At 52.0% G+C, this 15,570-nt stretch overlaps 1 protein-coding gene across 1 annotated transcript in view; it reads left to right on the top strand.

The window, feature by feature from the left end:
* Positions 1 to 6,491: 6,491 nt before the first annotated feature.
* Rfx2 (regulatory factor X2) overlaps positions 6,492 to 15,570 on the top strand; it is a 58,185-nt gene continuing 49,106 nt past the window's right edge. The window contains exon 1 of the mRNA XM_051177636.1: positions 6,492 to 6,687. The gene's annotated coding sequence lies outside the window, so the exon portion shown is untranslated. The remainder of the gene's footprint in view (positions 6,688 to 15,570) is intronic.

Here is a 15,570-nt window from a genome sequence, read left to right as displayed (position 1 = left end):
CCCGATGGCCTGGCTTTGTCAGGCTGGGTGGTAATGGGTGATGGCAGAGCATCCTGCCCTTTCTGTCCTTATGATACAGTCTTCCCAGCCAGGACCAGTGTTTCTCATGGATCCCCACTTATTTATTTGATCTTGACACAATATGTATGTGAGTGCCGTGGTCAGGGGACAACCTTGGGTGTCACCTTGCTTGTTACCCCCACTATGCCAAGTCCTGCAGCCTCGATGGCCCACCACCTTCTGGGTTCTCCTGGCTCCACTTCCATCCCCCATCTCAAGGAACTCTGCTGGGTCTGAAGATCTGAACGCAGGGCCTCACATCTGTGTGGCAAGCCCTTTGCCCACTGAGCTGTCTCCTTCAGTCCCTATTTCCCATGGCTTTTGTTCAGAGATCTGGGCTCTAGAAATTCTGACTCACTACACCTGCTAGCCACGCTCTCTCCTCTCCACCCACAGGGAGCACGGTGGGTGAGGGGGGCTGAGCACAGGCATGGCACCCATAGTCACTCTCAGTCAGATGTCACCCTGTCATGAAACTGGTGTCTCTAGCTAGCCCATCTGTGTGGCCTGAGGAGCAGGCCTCCCAGGAAAGGACACCACAGCTGGCCACCAGCCCAGCTCTGGGTCCATGCATGGACAGGGCTGCTGTGTGTATGAGTGTATTTTGAGATAGGGTCTCTCACTGGCCTGGAATTTTCCAAGTAGGCTAGGCTGGCCGGAGAACCAATGTGCTGGGGTATAAGTGTGCACCACAGGTAGCTATATCCTCTCGTTACCCTTCCCTCCCTTCCTTCTCCCTCCACTCCCCCTCCTCTCCCTTTCCCCCCTCTTCCCCACTCCCTCCTTTCTTCACACAAGTGCTGGGATTTGAACTCAGGCCCTCTTGTTTGTTTACCCTCTGAGCTACCTCATCTCAGCCTTTTTCTTAAGGACACTGGTCAGACTGGATTGGAGCTCACCCTATGCTCTTCACTTTAGTGCTATAACAGCCCCAGTTTCCAAATAAGGTAGCATGAGGCATGGGGCTCAGGCTGCACAGTTGAGCCATGGCACTCGGCCCTTCAGTTCACTTCTTAGCCAGCACACAGTGCCTCCAGGCAGTGTAGGGCTCAGGGCCCAGGGCGCAGGGCCCAGGGCGCAGGACGCAGCTCCGGTTGTGTGGGTGGACGTGTACCCGTCAGATAATCAAAGCTGTATAGTATAGCAATGGACATGGGGACATGGGTGGTCTCTCCCCATCCTCCTGACAGCATAAGCCTTCACTTTGAAAGGTTCAGCCTAAAAGTCTCAAAGTCTAACTGATGTCAATATTGGTAAAAGTGTGTGTGAGAGAGAGACGTGCAGGCCAGAGGAGTTCATTAATCAGGTGCTCTGGTCTGAGACTATTCCCTTGAGACCAAACCTGAAATAGGCTTTTGGCCTACACTGCTGAGCACAAGCTGGAGAAGCCACTCCCAGTTTTTAACATGGGTTCTGGGGGTTCGAACTCAGGTCCTGATACCTGTCCAGCTCTCTCATCCATTGAGCCATCTCCCTAGCCCAACACTAGATTTTAACTGCATGCGTGGTTCATGTGGCTGTCCTAGCATGGTGTCCCTGTAGCTCACAGTCGGTGGATGTATATTCATTCCCTCCAAGGCATTGACTGTCCTACCAGGGCCCCACAGACTAGCCCAGGCCCCTCCTCTCCAGCCTCCCACAGGTAGACCTCATCTCAGTGGTTGACTCCCCTGCCCAGGGAGACCCCTCCATGCAGAAGAAGCCAGACCACCCTTGGCTCTGTTGGTCCTGCCTCAGCTTCCTGTGGCAGGAGGCCCAGGATAGAGACACCAGAGTTGACCAACCTTCCCTGCATGAGAGAAATGGCAGTGTGGCTGCAACACGCTCTTCCTCCCCTAGGATTTTGTATTAGGAAGAAAATGCTTCAGAGGTGAAGAACTGGACCCCCAAACACCTTCCTGGGAGCAACATGGAAACCTCTCAAATAAGATGTAGTCAGGCACATCACAGCTTGAGGCCTCGTTCTTTCCTGGTGCAAACACCATCCATCCACCCACCTGCCCTGTGTGACGGTGAGAGCTGAGTGATGGAGTCCACTGTGGGTTCAAATTCTGGGAAGCCATGTGTGCGCATCCTCCTGAAAATTGGCACATTGGTTGCCTTGGCTCCTTGTGTGGTGATTTTGGCGTCTGGTGGGGGGTGGGCAGGGGGCTGGGAGTCAGGTACCTTGCCCTAGGGCTCTCCACGGCAGTGGCTGGGAGTCCCTCATTCCCTGATCAGCTAGACTGCCTGCCACCAAGCCCCAAGGATACCCCTGTCTCTGCCCCTCTGGCAGTTCATCAGGCTAAGCCATCTCCCACCCCTCAGCTAGCCTAAGCTGACTCAAACTGGCTATGTAGCTCAGGCTACCTTTAACCTCATCATGTAGTCCAGGTTGGCCTATCAGCAGTCCTCCGGTCTGGGCTTATTCCCCCTTTGACAGCACCCTCAGATACTTTTAACTTTGGTAATACCCAGTTTACTTTAGTCTTGCGTTGCTGTATGAGCTGTGGTGTGCATGCGTGAGTGAGTTCGGGCCTGTGGAGGTCAGAAGAGGGTGTAGCATCCTCTGCAGCTGGAGTTTCAGACAGCTCTGAGCTGATACATGTCAGTGCTGGCAATAGAACTCTGGTCCTAGGAACAGCTGCTAGCAGTTGAACTGCTAAGCCATCTCCCTGGTCCCAGGGGTCCAGCCCACAGGTCCAGTGAAAACTTGCACCATGCTGAGTTTCCCAAATGCACACTATACAGGCAGCATGCTGAGTATCCACCACAGGTAGCAGATCTGCACCAACTAAGAATAGTGCAGCTTGTTAGTGGTGCACGCCTTTAATCCCAGAACTCGGGGGTGGGGGTGGGGACAGAGGCAGGTGGATCTCTGTGAGTTAAGGCCAGCCTGGTCTACAGAGGGAGTTCCAGGTCAGCCAATGCTACGTAGTGAGATTCTGTCTTGAGAAAACCAACCAGCCAACAAATAAAATTAGTGGGCACCAAAGGGATGGTTATTACAGACTGGATTTCCTCACATTTGAATTGGCAAGAAGCCGCCCCTTAAAAGGTGTGGGCATCAATGTGGCCACTCACCCTGGTGCATCTTAATGAGAAAGTAGAAAGATAGCTGAATGCATGACCCTGTCATTTTCTGTTGCTGTAACAAAATGTCTGAGGCTGAGGAACATAAAGTTCAATTACCTCACATTTATGGAGGCCAGGATTCCAAGATCCTGTTGATAAAGTCCCCAACCCACCCAAGAGTCACATGGCAAGCGGCTCACATGAAGGAAAGCAATCCCTTTTGGAAGCAGGAACAGACAACTGGCCTGGACTTGGTGATCCTGCCTGAGTCTGCCCAGTGCTATTGTGACAAGCATGCCTCGCAGCTTCCCATCTTTTTCCTTGTGTGGTGTAGTCCTGTGTGCGTGCGTGCATGCATGTGTGTGTGTGTGTGTTAGCCTGGAGCCCGCTGTTTCTGCTATGCTGGATGGCTGGGAGCCCCCAGAATGTGCTGCCTCCTCCCACAGTGCTGGGTCACAGGCCAGGTTGCCTCTCTGGACTTTATTCATGAGCGCTGGGGACAGAACTCCTGTGTTCACTCGCTCACTGAGTGTATTGCCTTCTAAGTCATCTCCAAACTCCTAAATTCCACTGTTTTCTTTTGCTTTTTTAGGGGAGCAGTGGTCTCACTGTGTAGGACAGGTTGGCCTTGAATTCATAGCAATCTGCCTGCTTCTGCCTCCTGATTATAAAGAGCTGGTCCCACAATCCCACTTTTAAAGGTCAGCTGTGAGGGGTGGGGGACAGAACCCCAGATCCACACAGCCACCACAGCAGCCTGAGCATTTTGCTTAATATATGGGAGTGTTGGCTCAAGCACACCAGGACTTTAATGATCCAGAAAAGAACTTTAGGATGAAACAGCCTGCTTGGTACTAGAAGACAATGTAAGGACATTTGTGGATTGATTTATTATTTATGTATTGGGGTGCAGGTAGAGGTTGAAGGACAATGTGTGTAAGTCATCTCCCTCCAGCATGAGAGTCCCAGGGATGGAACTCAGTTCTTCAGGCTTGGCAACAATTACTTTTACCTGGTGAGATCTTATTGGCCCCTAAACAAATTTTGTTTTTAAATTTAGATTTTTGAAAAGGGTTTGTTGTTTTTGTTTTCTGGGCATATGTGTTTTTCCTGTGTGCATATGTGGGTAACAAATGCATGCCTGGATGCCCACAGAAGGCAGAAGAGGGTATCCATCCCTCTGGAACTGTATTTATGTATAGTTTTGAGCCATCATGCAGATGCTGGGGACTGGACCCATGTCCTCTGGAAAAGCAGTCATTGCTCTTAACTGCTGAGCCATCTCTCCAGCCTACACATTAGAATAAGACCTTAAAGCTGGACATGGTGGTGTACTCCTTTAATCCCAGCACTCTGGAGGCAGAGGCAGGCTGATTTTTGAGTCCGAGGTCATTCTGCTCTATAGAGCGAGTTCCAAGGAAACCTGGGCTACACAGGGAAACCCTGTCTAACCCCCACCAAAGACTTTAAGCATGAGGACTGAGAGAGACCCCTCCTCCAGCATTCGGGTGCCAGCTGCTCTATGGAGCCTTGGCTCTGAGTCTTCACAGGATCTGGTAGGTTCTAAGCTCACAGGGGAATCCCTCCGTGTGTGTGTGGGGGGGGGGCATACACGTGAGAACAGCCAGAACAGCCAATGAAGAAAATGCCTTCTGGTAAGACATCTTTACTTACCAAAGGTCTTGCTGAGGTTCTCAAACTGTCCAGTCTGACCAGGGAAAAGAGAACCCGCCCAAGGCCCCACACATTCAGGGCTTCAGCCTGCACCACTGTTAGCCTGATGTGAAGTACACATGAGGTTAAAGGTGGAGAGTGACACCTGCAAGTTGATATCTACATGTGTGTGACATGCATACATCACACCCTAAAGGAACACATGAAAAAAATCTATGCAAGAAATGTACTGACACCAGCTAGTGAGAGGCTCAGGACTCGGAGGCAGGTTGAGATGAGAGGCCTCTCCTTCCTTCCCGCCCTCAAGTGTTCTAGGTCTTTCTATGCTTCCTAGGCACCACTTCCCAGAGTTCCCTTGTCGAGGACTGGGTTTCCATCCCATAGACCCTTGGGGACACACTCCGTGGTGTCCAAAGCAGTGCTACTGCTGAAGGGCTACAGTTGGTAGAGACACTGATTCTGTTTTCTCCAGCACAGGGATTTGCCTGCAAGAGTACTTAAAGGTGAGTTTGTGGGGGCTGGGTCTCTCAGCAGGGCAGGATAGCCTACGACCCCTGTGTCATGGCCCTAGCCTTCCAGTTCCTCAGATACATTTATTTTGGAAACTTCAGTCCCAGAGACAGGGTCTATGATCCTTCTCAGAGTCTGAAGGATTTCACTTGTGCAAACATGTTTGGCGGCACAGGCCTGCCATCCCAGAGGCAGGGGGCTGAGGCAGGAAATCATCAGCTTGAGCTAGCCTGGCCTACATAGGATCTAGTCTAGTGTGGGCTACTTAGCAAGACCCTGCGTCAAAGAAAAAGTAAAGCTAGATCGCTTTGGGTATATAGGTACAGGTGAGCCAGACTATTCCGTGAATGAATGAAAGAGCAGAGCTAAGGTGGGAGGAGCCCTTGAATCTCCTGCCTGCCCCTTCTCACAACTCGTGTTCCTTAGCTGTCAGTGTCGCCCCACCAAAATAAAAGCTGTGAAGGTCCCAAGTTTTGACCTGCTCATAACATATAGTGCATGCGCGTGTGTGAGAGAGCGCGCACACCCATCATCCCGCACGAGGGAGGTGGACGCAGGAGGATCAGGAGTTGGAGGCCAGCTTCCGTTACATAGTGAGTTTGGGTACAAGACACTGTACCCAAAAAACAGGGAGGAGGTCTGAGAGCAGGCTCCAGGTGAAGAGCAACTGCTGCTCTTGTCAAAGACTCGAGTGTGCCAGCTCACAGCCACTAGTCACCTTGGCGCCAGGCGATCCGACGCCCTCTTCGGGCCTCCGTGGGCACTGCACGCATACGCACCGACAAAAATTTTTCCAAAGAGGAAAGGGTTTTCAGTCTGTGGACCGTGAAAGAACGGGCGGAAAGCCGGAGTCCACTGCTCCCCTTAGATGGTCAGAGCCTCCGCATCTGGCAAAGTCACTGCAACTTGGAAAACTCGCGCTGCCCCGACCCACTCCGCCCGCCCGCCCTCGTGCGCCTCCTCCTAACCAACCCAGAGCCGCGCGCCTCCCGCCCGGCCACGCCCTTCCCCACAGCGATTGGCCAGGCTTCTACTCAGGGGCCTACCCTTCATCACTGACGGGCATCATGAACAGCCAATAGAAAGAGCGCCCGCCCTCCCCGAGGCCGTTGGAGATGGGCGTGGGCGGGCCGTTGGGGGGGCGGGGCGTGCAACCTGGTAACCGTTGCCGGGCGCAACGCCCCGCCCCGCGAGGGCTGCGCGAGGCAGAAGCGGGCGGGCGCTAGGTGCGGGCGGGCGGGCGGCGGGAGCCGGAGGAGGAGCGGCCGGCGCCGCCACCGCCGCCGCCATAGAGACTGTAGCCGTGGAGACTGTTACTTGCCAACGCGGAGCGACACGCAGCGGCTGCCGCCGCGGGAGCCGCTACCCGAACTCCCCGCCGAACTCCAGGTGAGCGATGCGGGCCCGGGCAGGGGGCGGTGGCGGGCGGGGACCCCGCTGGGGGGGTCGCGGGGGCGGGCGCTGCGGGACCCAGCGCCCCAACTTTGCAGACGCCAACCTCGCCTACTTCTGATCGCACCTCTGATTTGGGGGAGCCCTGTGCTGAGGGCACCCGGCTCACACTCTTCAAAGTTTGTAAAGTGTAGTGATCTTTTCTCGCATTTGACGCACTTAATCTAACTTTGAAGGGCGGGGACTCCAAAAGACCCCCCCCCCCGTCTCTTATTTTTAACCAGAAACGCCTGGAGTGCGGAGGCGTCCCCAAAGTGGCTCCTCACTCATTATCCCCCAAAGCCAGGATGGGGGCTCCCCAAATCTGCTCCTTACTGTCATCACCCAAAACCTAGATTGGGGGCTGCCACAGAGCCAGCCATTTCACTCAAGTCTGAAAACCCTTTACACTTCTGAAATCTGGGTATACTGGGACCCCGGCCTCATCCCTGAACTTGACTCCGAGGGGAGCCTTCTGTTTGCCCCCTAAGTTCCGAGCGTCCGGTTTCCTCCTCGACTCAAACACTTTGGGTTTGAGGGCACCGCCCCCGGCACCCCTTTCTTGTGCCTTGACCAAAATAGTCAGCGCGTTTGTCCTGGAAAGGATTCTTCCCCCTCTATTGTCCACCCCAAATTCCCTCGGCGCCTCAGATCCTCGGACCCCCTCCCCCGCCGCGTGAAACCCCACAGCACTGCGTTTGGGGGTGTCCTGGGACCCGTGGTCCTTTCCCACACCGCCCCGGGAAGCTCACGCGCACCCGCAGCTTTCTCTTCGCCGCCGGGATCCGCAATCCAGAAAACTTTCCTGATGGAAAATACTGTGTGAACCGTTTGCAGAAAGAGCCGGGAGTCCAGGAGAGTGCGTGCGCACCGGTGCGTGTGGACCCCACCCGTGCACACGCACGCACACCCCAAAACACTCGTGTCTCTTCTCGCCCCTCCCCATGGGCCGCGTTCGCAATCGGGATTCGCTAGAGCAGCGGTTGTTTCTTCGCTCCCCCACCCCCAGTCATTGCCTTGCTTTGCTCACAGCTTTACACCAGCGCCTGGTTCCGCCGAGGAAAATCCTACTATGATTGGGTGTTAAATAACTTTATTAGCATGTATTACTTGTGCACAATATGGCCTCTGACCTTTCCCTGCATGTATGTGTTCTGATCACACCCCACCCCCACCACCCTCACCTCTCTTATTCCCTCCCACTCCTGATGACACCTCTGTTCCCACCCAGTCCCTTTTCTACTTTTTGCCTTTTTTTCCTTGAAGAGACTGAGTTTAGTTGGGGTTGCTCTCAGGAACAGGGGCACCCGAAAGCTGGCCACAACCCCAAAGACAATGGCTCCCTCCCCGGCACCAGCGTTAACTGCCTTTAGGTCTCGGGCATCAAATAATTGTGGCAAAGTGAATCGCTTTTCTGTTTAACTTTTTATATGCATTTATTTATTGTGTGTGACTACACACGTGCGCACAAACACGTGGGTCCCAGGACCATGGGTCAGCAGGCCTGGTGGCAAGAGCCCTTACCTGCTGAGCCACCTCCTGGCTGGCTGTGGAATGGGCTTTAATTTAAAATGAAGTAAAAATACTTCCAGAGCAAGCATGGCATTAATAATAAAATAATGACACAGAACTTTTTAAAACCTTTTCTGTCTGTCTTTTTAACCTCTTTGGCCAGCCTGTGGAGGGCCCTGACTGAGTCTAGCGGCTGTCCCTGCCCTTCCTCCCTGTCGGATTCAAGGACTGGAATAGACTGGAAAATCCAGCCGGGTGTAGTCACTGGTCCCCTCCCACTAGAGAAGTGAGAGCTCCAGCCAGCCTCGGGGAAAGGAATCTAAGGCTCCTACCACCAAGACACCATGTCCAACACACCGGTTAGGAGGGGCCAAGGATACTTTGACTCAGTGATGGTTTTTCAACCCAATACAATGTTCTACTACCAGTCATGTGGGTCCCTGCAGACCCTGAGCCCCAGGGCCACAACAGGGCTGTGAACTATGTCACCATACTCAGCCTTTAAAATACAGCTTATAATTCTCTTGCTGCTTAAAGGGTCTGTGGTGCCTTAAATTACATTAATGGTGTTTTTTTTTATCTTTATTATTTCAGTGTGTGTGCATCACCTGTTGTGTGTACATGTGGAGGTAGGAAGACAAGTTACTGGAGTTGGCCCTTCATGTGGGTCTTGAGTTTCAAACAAGGATTATCAGGCTTGGCAACAAGCCCCCTTCCAGTCCCATTGGTGATATAAATATTCATATATTCTAATCAACACACTAATGTATTCGTATATTAATTAGTTCATCTATGAACTGATGATTGCTTGGCTTGTTAAATCCTTAGCTAAAAAGAATCATATATGTTTTTGTTTCCTTCTTTCCTTGTTTGTCTACTTATTTATTGAGGTGCTGGACTTAGCACATGCTAAGCAAGCATTCTGCTGCTACCCAGGCATCCTAGCCCAAGTTCTTTTTATATTATTGTGTTCTTTGAGGAAGGGTCTCACTGTGTAGACCAGGCTGTCCTGGAAGTTGCTATGTAGACCAGGTTGGCTTTGAACTCACAGAAATCTGCTTGCCTCTGCCTTTGCCTCCCAAGTGCTGTGATTAAAGGCATGTACCACCACCATCCCCCAACACTTTACTATAATTTCAGGACTGTGTGGGACTACCCAGCCCACCTATGTCCAGCATTAGTATGTGGATGGCTACTCCTTTGTAGATTGTTTCTCGTACCTGAGGTGGTTAAGTCCGGCTCCCCATGATCCCCCAAGTCCATTCTCCCCATGTTACTGTTTCGGTAGTGAGCAGCAGCTGGGCAGTCAGATTGTGAAGCCCTCTAGCTTATCTAGAGGCCATCAGCAGTTCTCACAGCACCCTGTCCCTCTAGGTGCCTTTTGTCTCCTTACTGGAAAATGACAGTCTTTAACATTCTGCTGTCTCCTCTGGGCTTCTGTCCAGTGCCCCATGTACTGCATGTACACATTTTACTTTATTTTGCAGTGCTGGGGATGGATTCAGGATCTCGAATGTGCCAGTCTAGCTACAAAAAAAAGCCACTGAAATTTAAACCTCACCGCCAATGTTGAGTGTCCTCCCTTTGACCCCCCACCCCCACTTCAGGCATCATGGTGAGTTTGCTGGGTAGCCAGCCCACTGGGCAGGGCAGCTTTGATGTCTGAGATCACCAACTTTCAGATGCCAACACTGTGATGTCTGGAAGAGAGCCACTGGGAGGCAAGCTGGCCTGGCCTTCATGCCAGGACTTGAACTCAGCCCCCAGGACCAGGCACCCAGCCCTATGCAGCTCAGCTCTTTCTCACATTCCTGTCGAATGAGGTGTGGGCCTGGCAGGTTCTGTCACCCTGCCCAGTACCCTGGCAACTCTGGCTTCTTTTTTTGGGCCCTCATGAATCCTGTGATTTCTTGCCAAGATGGCTGACTGGCCCCTAAGTCCTTATAGACCAGAGACTGCTGCTGCTGCTGCTGGAGATTTGTACCGCAAGGGTTCACTGATTACTTCAGGAATACTATACAGCTGTTCAAAGTGTGGAGAGTGGAGCTGCAGAGCTGGCTCACAGTTAGGAGCACTCGCTGCTCTTATAGAGGACCCCGGTTTGGTTCCCACTCACACACACACCGGTCTGCAGCTGGAGCTCCAGAGGACCTGATACTCCTCCCCACGGGCACCAGGCGTGTACATGATACACTGATGCCTGCAAGTAAAAGTCCATACACATAAAGTTAGAAAACTTAATAACAATAGAGTGGTAGGCTGGGGCTCAGTGGGTAGAGCGTGTTTGCCTGGCATGCACAAAGCCTTGGGTTCTGTCCCCAGCACCTGGGAGACCAGAAACTAAGTGTGTGGAACATGCCTGTCAGCTAGCCCTGGTGAGGCAGAGGCAGAAGGATCAGGGGTTCAAAGTCATCCTGGGTTACATAATGAGCTCAAGGCCAGCCTGGGCTACATGAGACCACTCACAAGATAGACAGACAGAAGTGTTATGGCCTCTCGTGATTAAGTATTACATATAAGGTGATGATGATCAGATTCACAGGGTCAGGAAGTACAAAGGCCCTGGGGTGGAGTGCTGTGTGGGGCCTACTGGGTATACTCAGGCAGAACAAGGGGCTGGCTGCTGCCTGGAGACTGGAGGGAGGTGAGGTAGGGGGTGGAGCCATGGAGACGGGCTGACAGGTGTGAGCTGGAGGTGTTGAGCTGTGTCCAGGAAAGGCTGCCTGCATCTATGGCTCATCAGATGCCAGTCACCATCCCCACTATCTGAATGTCTCCCTCAGGGTGCAGAAGGTATTGTGCCTAGAGGGCCAAGACAAATGGGAAGGTAGTCAGGGCTTCAGCAAACCTCAGAGTGGCTGCCAGCGGCAGATGGAGAGAAGGGCACGGCCATGTTTTCACGTAACTTCCAGAAGGTCTTGGCCTAAGCAGGGATTGTTAACAACAATTCTTGGGTCAAAGCCTACTGGTTATTTTTAAATTTGGGGGGTGGGGAAGCTGTGATATGCCAGGTTGGCCTCAGACTTGCTGTGTAGCCAAGGATGACCTTAAACTCCTCATCATCATTCTATCAACACCTACTGAGTGCTAGGGTGACAGTCATGTGCCACCATACGGGTTTAGACAAAGCTGGGGATGGAACCAGGACTCCTTGGGTGATAAACATTCTACATACTGAACCTCTGACTCCAAAATCTTTCATGTATGAAGCAGTGACAGACACAAGCATCTGTGACACAAAGAATGTGACCATTCAGCTTGAGCTGCATCTCCCAGACCATCCCCTGTCTCTGTGTTATGGGCTGGGCTCCTCGGGGTTGGAGCTTCTGGTGCCTGCGCTAGAGGCTGCAGCTGCAGTGGGAAAGGTGATAAGCACTGAGGTGTCTGTCCCAAAGGGCTTTCCAGGGCCCGGGTTCTCATCACTAAGTCCCAGTCCTTCAGGAAGGACGGTGACTCCTGAAATGTGTGGCTTCAGGGCCAGCAGAGCCTGGCAATTCAGCGACCTCAGGGATGTGGAGGGGGTGGGATGGGAGCCAGCAGGGGCCATGCAGCCAGCTGTGTGTTTGGGACACTGAGGGGACAGCAGTGAAGTAGGCGGGGCACTCATAGGTCAAGGAGCACGTATCCCAGCCAGAGGTCAGGCTTCAGGGGTGTGTGATGGTGTGAAGTTCAAGAGTGGGTAGACAGTGAGAGGAGCCAAAGATGTCTACCCAACTCACGGTGGGCCTGTCATTGAGACACACTGCCCAGCCACATGAAGAGCATCTGTGTGGCCGTGGCCATCTCCATCTCCAGAGTCCCCTTCTGCCCCGATGAGAGCCCTGCAGCCATTCAATACCAACTTCTAGCCAGTGATACCACCGTCCCTGTCTCTGTGGATCCCAGGGCATTGGGACCTCCTGTGGGTGGCCTTCTGTGTCTGGCTCATTTTAAATGAGCATTGTATCCCCAAAGTCCCTTTTTGCTGGTGGGATGGCTCATCTTGTTAACTAGACTGCAGCTGGAGTTAACTAAAACCTGAGCAGCTGAACATACCTGTGAGGGAATTTTTTTATTTATGTATTTATTTATTTTTTGGTTGCACCATTTGAGGTCAGAAGACCCACCCTACATGTAGGCCACACCTTCAAGTGGCCACTCACATGAAGGACGTGGAAGAAGGGTGCTTGTGTTTTCTGCCGGCTCACCTGCACTCTGGATGGCAAGTTTATTCACACTGATGCTGCTAGATCCCAACATGGACTAAAGCCTGGCAGCTCCAGGACTCCCCTGACCTCCAGCACCAAACAGGACTGCTGAGATGTCTGGTCTCGGAGACCCAAGAACCACTACGACACATCAAGAGACAGCACAGTTGGACTACTTGGACCACAGCCCATGAATTGTATGTTCATTTTTCAGCTCTGTTCCTTAGAGAAACCTGGAAAATCGGCTAGATCAAATATCAGAGTTTTCTTCATTCTCATGGTTGAGTAATATTCCAGTGTGTGGATGGACTACATTGTGCTTATCCACCCACCCGTCCACCCATCTATCCACCCATCTATCCACCCGTCCATCCAGTACTGCAACTGTTTCCATCCAGACACCGAGTCACGTGAACCGAGGCCTCTGAGCAGAGGGAACTGAGTAGAGGCAGAGGTGGCAGAGGAGGAAGTCACTTCGTGGACTGAACACCAAGAAGATGGGAAAGATGAAAGTGGAGAAATCTCAGGAGAGGGAGAGGCTGTGACCCAGAAAGGCAAGGCACCTTGGTTCACCGTGGAAGTCACAGGCATCAGGCTCTGCCTGTCTTGTTCCCTGCAAACTGTTTACCTCTGAGAAACATCATGTTGCCCAGAATACATTCTGTCCAAGAGGCGGTCTATGGGCTAGGTTCTTGGAAGAAGTTTCTAGAAAAGTGTACAGACTTCTTGTGACTCTGTCACCACCAGTCTTTCCGGCCTCTGGGAGGCCTCCAGAAGGATGGTAAAGGAGGAACACTTCTTTCCCCACTTTTTAAAAAAAATAATTTAACTTGCATTGGTGTAAAGGTATGAGATCCCTCAAAACCAGAGTTACAGACAGTTGTGAGCTGCCTTGTAGGTGTTGGGAATTGAACCCAGGTCCTCTGGAGGAACAGCCAGTGCTCTTAACTACTGAGCTATCTGTTCAGCCCCTTCCCTCTTTTCTAGAAGGCCTCCTTTAGGCCTTCGTTTACTGCAGTGTTCTGGAGCCAGTGTCCAGCAAATATTTGTGGGCCCAGTCAGCCACCATCTGAGTGGCTGCCCATGTTTCAGGATGTGGAAAGCTAAAGGGAGAAGGTGTTGGGGATGTGGTCACGTGTAAGCAATCCCAGTGAGAGCTCGGCCCGTGATCCAGGAGTGTGTGCTGTGTGAACCCTTAAAAGGCCTGCAGAAGCCTGTGTCTTCCCAGCATGGAGACTCAACCACACTTCTAGCCTCAGCATAGGCCAAACATGGCGGCCCCCAGATATGCCCGGTCAGGGAAAGAGTCTCCTTCCGCTCAGCTTACGACTTCCGGTCCGGAACCTATCCTTCTGCTTCCAACACGCAAGTACGGGAGGCCTGCGGACAGGGTGGGTCGGGGCACCTTCCACCCTGGGGCAGGGGATTGAACCTGGAGTATGAGGCTTGACAGCAGATGCCTTTATTGCTAAGCCCTGAGGGGAGCACATGTGTGCGGAGGCGAAGCGTAGTCAGAGCTGCAAGTTCTTTTTGAGAAATTTCCCGGGGTCTCGTCGTTTGTGAAGTCTTAGTGTACAAGCGCAGAGGTCTGAGCATACAGAGTAGGGTATTTAGTGCTTGGCTCTGTTTGGTCAGTGGCAGTGCACAGATTCTGTACTTGGTCTAGTTTGGAAGTTTCCAGAGGTTTCACTATGTTTAAAACTGGATGTGGGACAAATGTAGACCTCCAGAAGACAGCAATTCCGCCATCTATCTGCCCAAGCATCCGACCATCCATCCCTGAACCATCCCTGAACCAGAGATTTCCTGTTAACTTCTAGGAAAAGGAAGTTGGGAAGAAACTCCCAAGTGTTGCAGTTTTATTTACTTATTACACCTTTCCCATTTATTTGTTGAGATTATAATACCTTATTACATTTTAAATTTTATTTTGGTGTGTGTGTGTGTGTGTGTGTGTGTGTGTGTGTATGTGTGTAAGTTGGAGGACAGATTGTGCAAGTTGGGTCTTTCCTTTGGGTCCCGGGGCCGGAACTCATGTTGGCAGGCTTAGCAGCAGTGCCTTTGCCCCTGAGACCTCTGGCAGGTCTGTGGGAGCTGCAGGGTCATCTTGGAAGCTGGTTCTGACCAGGCAGTGTCCTGGGAGGAAGTAGTCACTGGATCGGAGAGAGCTGTGTGAAGTTCTTTCATTTTGCTACCAGATCTTGCCCCTGGCTGTGTAGCCCAGGACCTGCACTCTCCCTCAGCAGCTCAGCTGTCTCTTGCCCTGGAATGTGATTCTTAGAATGCTAGGCACACAGAGTGCCCTGTCTGTCTCTCTCTTTCTGAGTCCCTGATGCTCAAAATGCCCATTATGAAAGAAAGATATATACTGAATATGAATATCGATGTGGGAAGGGAATATGGTTGTTTGGAAGGCTTGGTCTTGCTGCTACTGCTCTATAAAGCTCAAACCACAGGCACCCAGCTGCCTAGCAAGTGCTCACTCCTGACTCATAGGATATCATGTAGCCCAAGGCTGACCTTTAGCTCTGTGTTGCTGAGGATAACCCTGAACTCTCTGCTTCTACCTTCCACGAGCTAGATGTGCACCACCCAGCCCGTGGAATGGGGTACTGGGGATGGAACTCAGGGCCACAAGACATGCTAGCATGTTCTCTATCCACGGGCCTCTGAAACTCAAATTGCAAACCAGTTAAAGAGATGGCTTGAGTTTAGTGAAAAAATTGAGCAATTCCCCCAGGGAAGGTCTGAGGGCATGGTCAGGGGTAGAGCCCTCCCTAGAATCCCCTAGAGAGGGTCTGGGGCCATGGCTCAGCAAGGTGCCCACCTAGCATGTGAGGCCTGGGTTCTGTCTAAACACAGCCAAATAAACAAGCAAGAAACTCCAGCAAGTTCAAGGGTAGTAAAATATTGCTGATTGTTTCCCAGTGGCCCATGATAAATACGTTTGCAGACTGCTGTTGTATAACCAGGCCCTCAGAGCATCTGTGCCTGGCATCTTGCTGTGTGGCTTCTTAAGGTCCTCCATGGCCATTACTGATGTTCCTGGGTTTTGCATGAGGAACTGCAGCCATGTACCTGAGCCTGACTTTGTGACCTTCTGCCTCTTACGCTGCTTATGAGAATGGACTAATTTGCCTCT

The sequence above is a fragment of the Phodopus roborovskii genome, unplaced genomic scaffold, assembly GCF_943737965.1.
Source record: "Phodopus roborovskii unplaced genomic scaffold, PHOROB, whole genome shotgun sequence".
Classification (NCBI taxonomy): Eukaryota; Metazoa; Chordata; class Mammalia; order Rodentia; family Cricetidae; genus Phodopus; species Phodopus roborovskii.
This window is presented reverse-complemented; position numbering and strand designations above follow the sequence as displayed.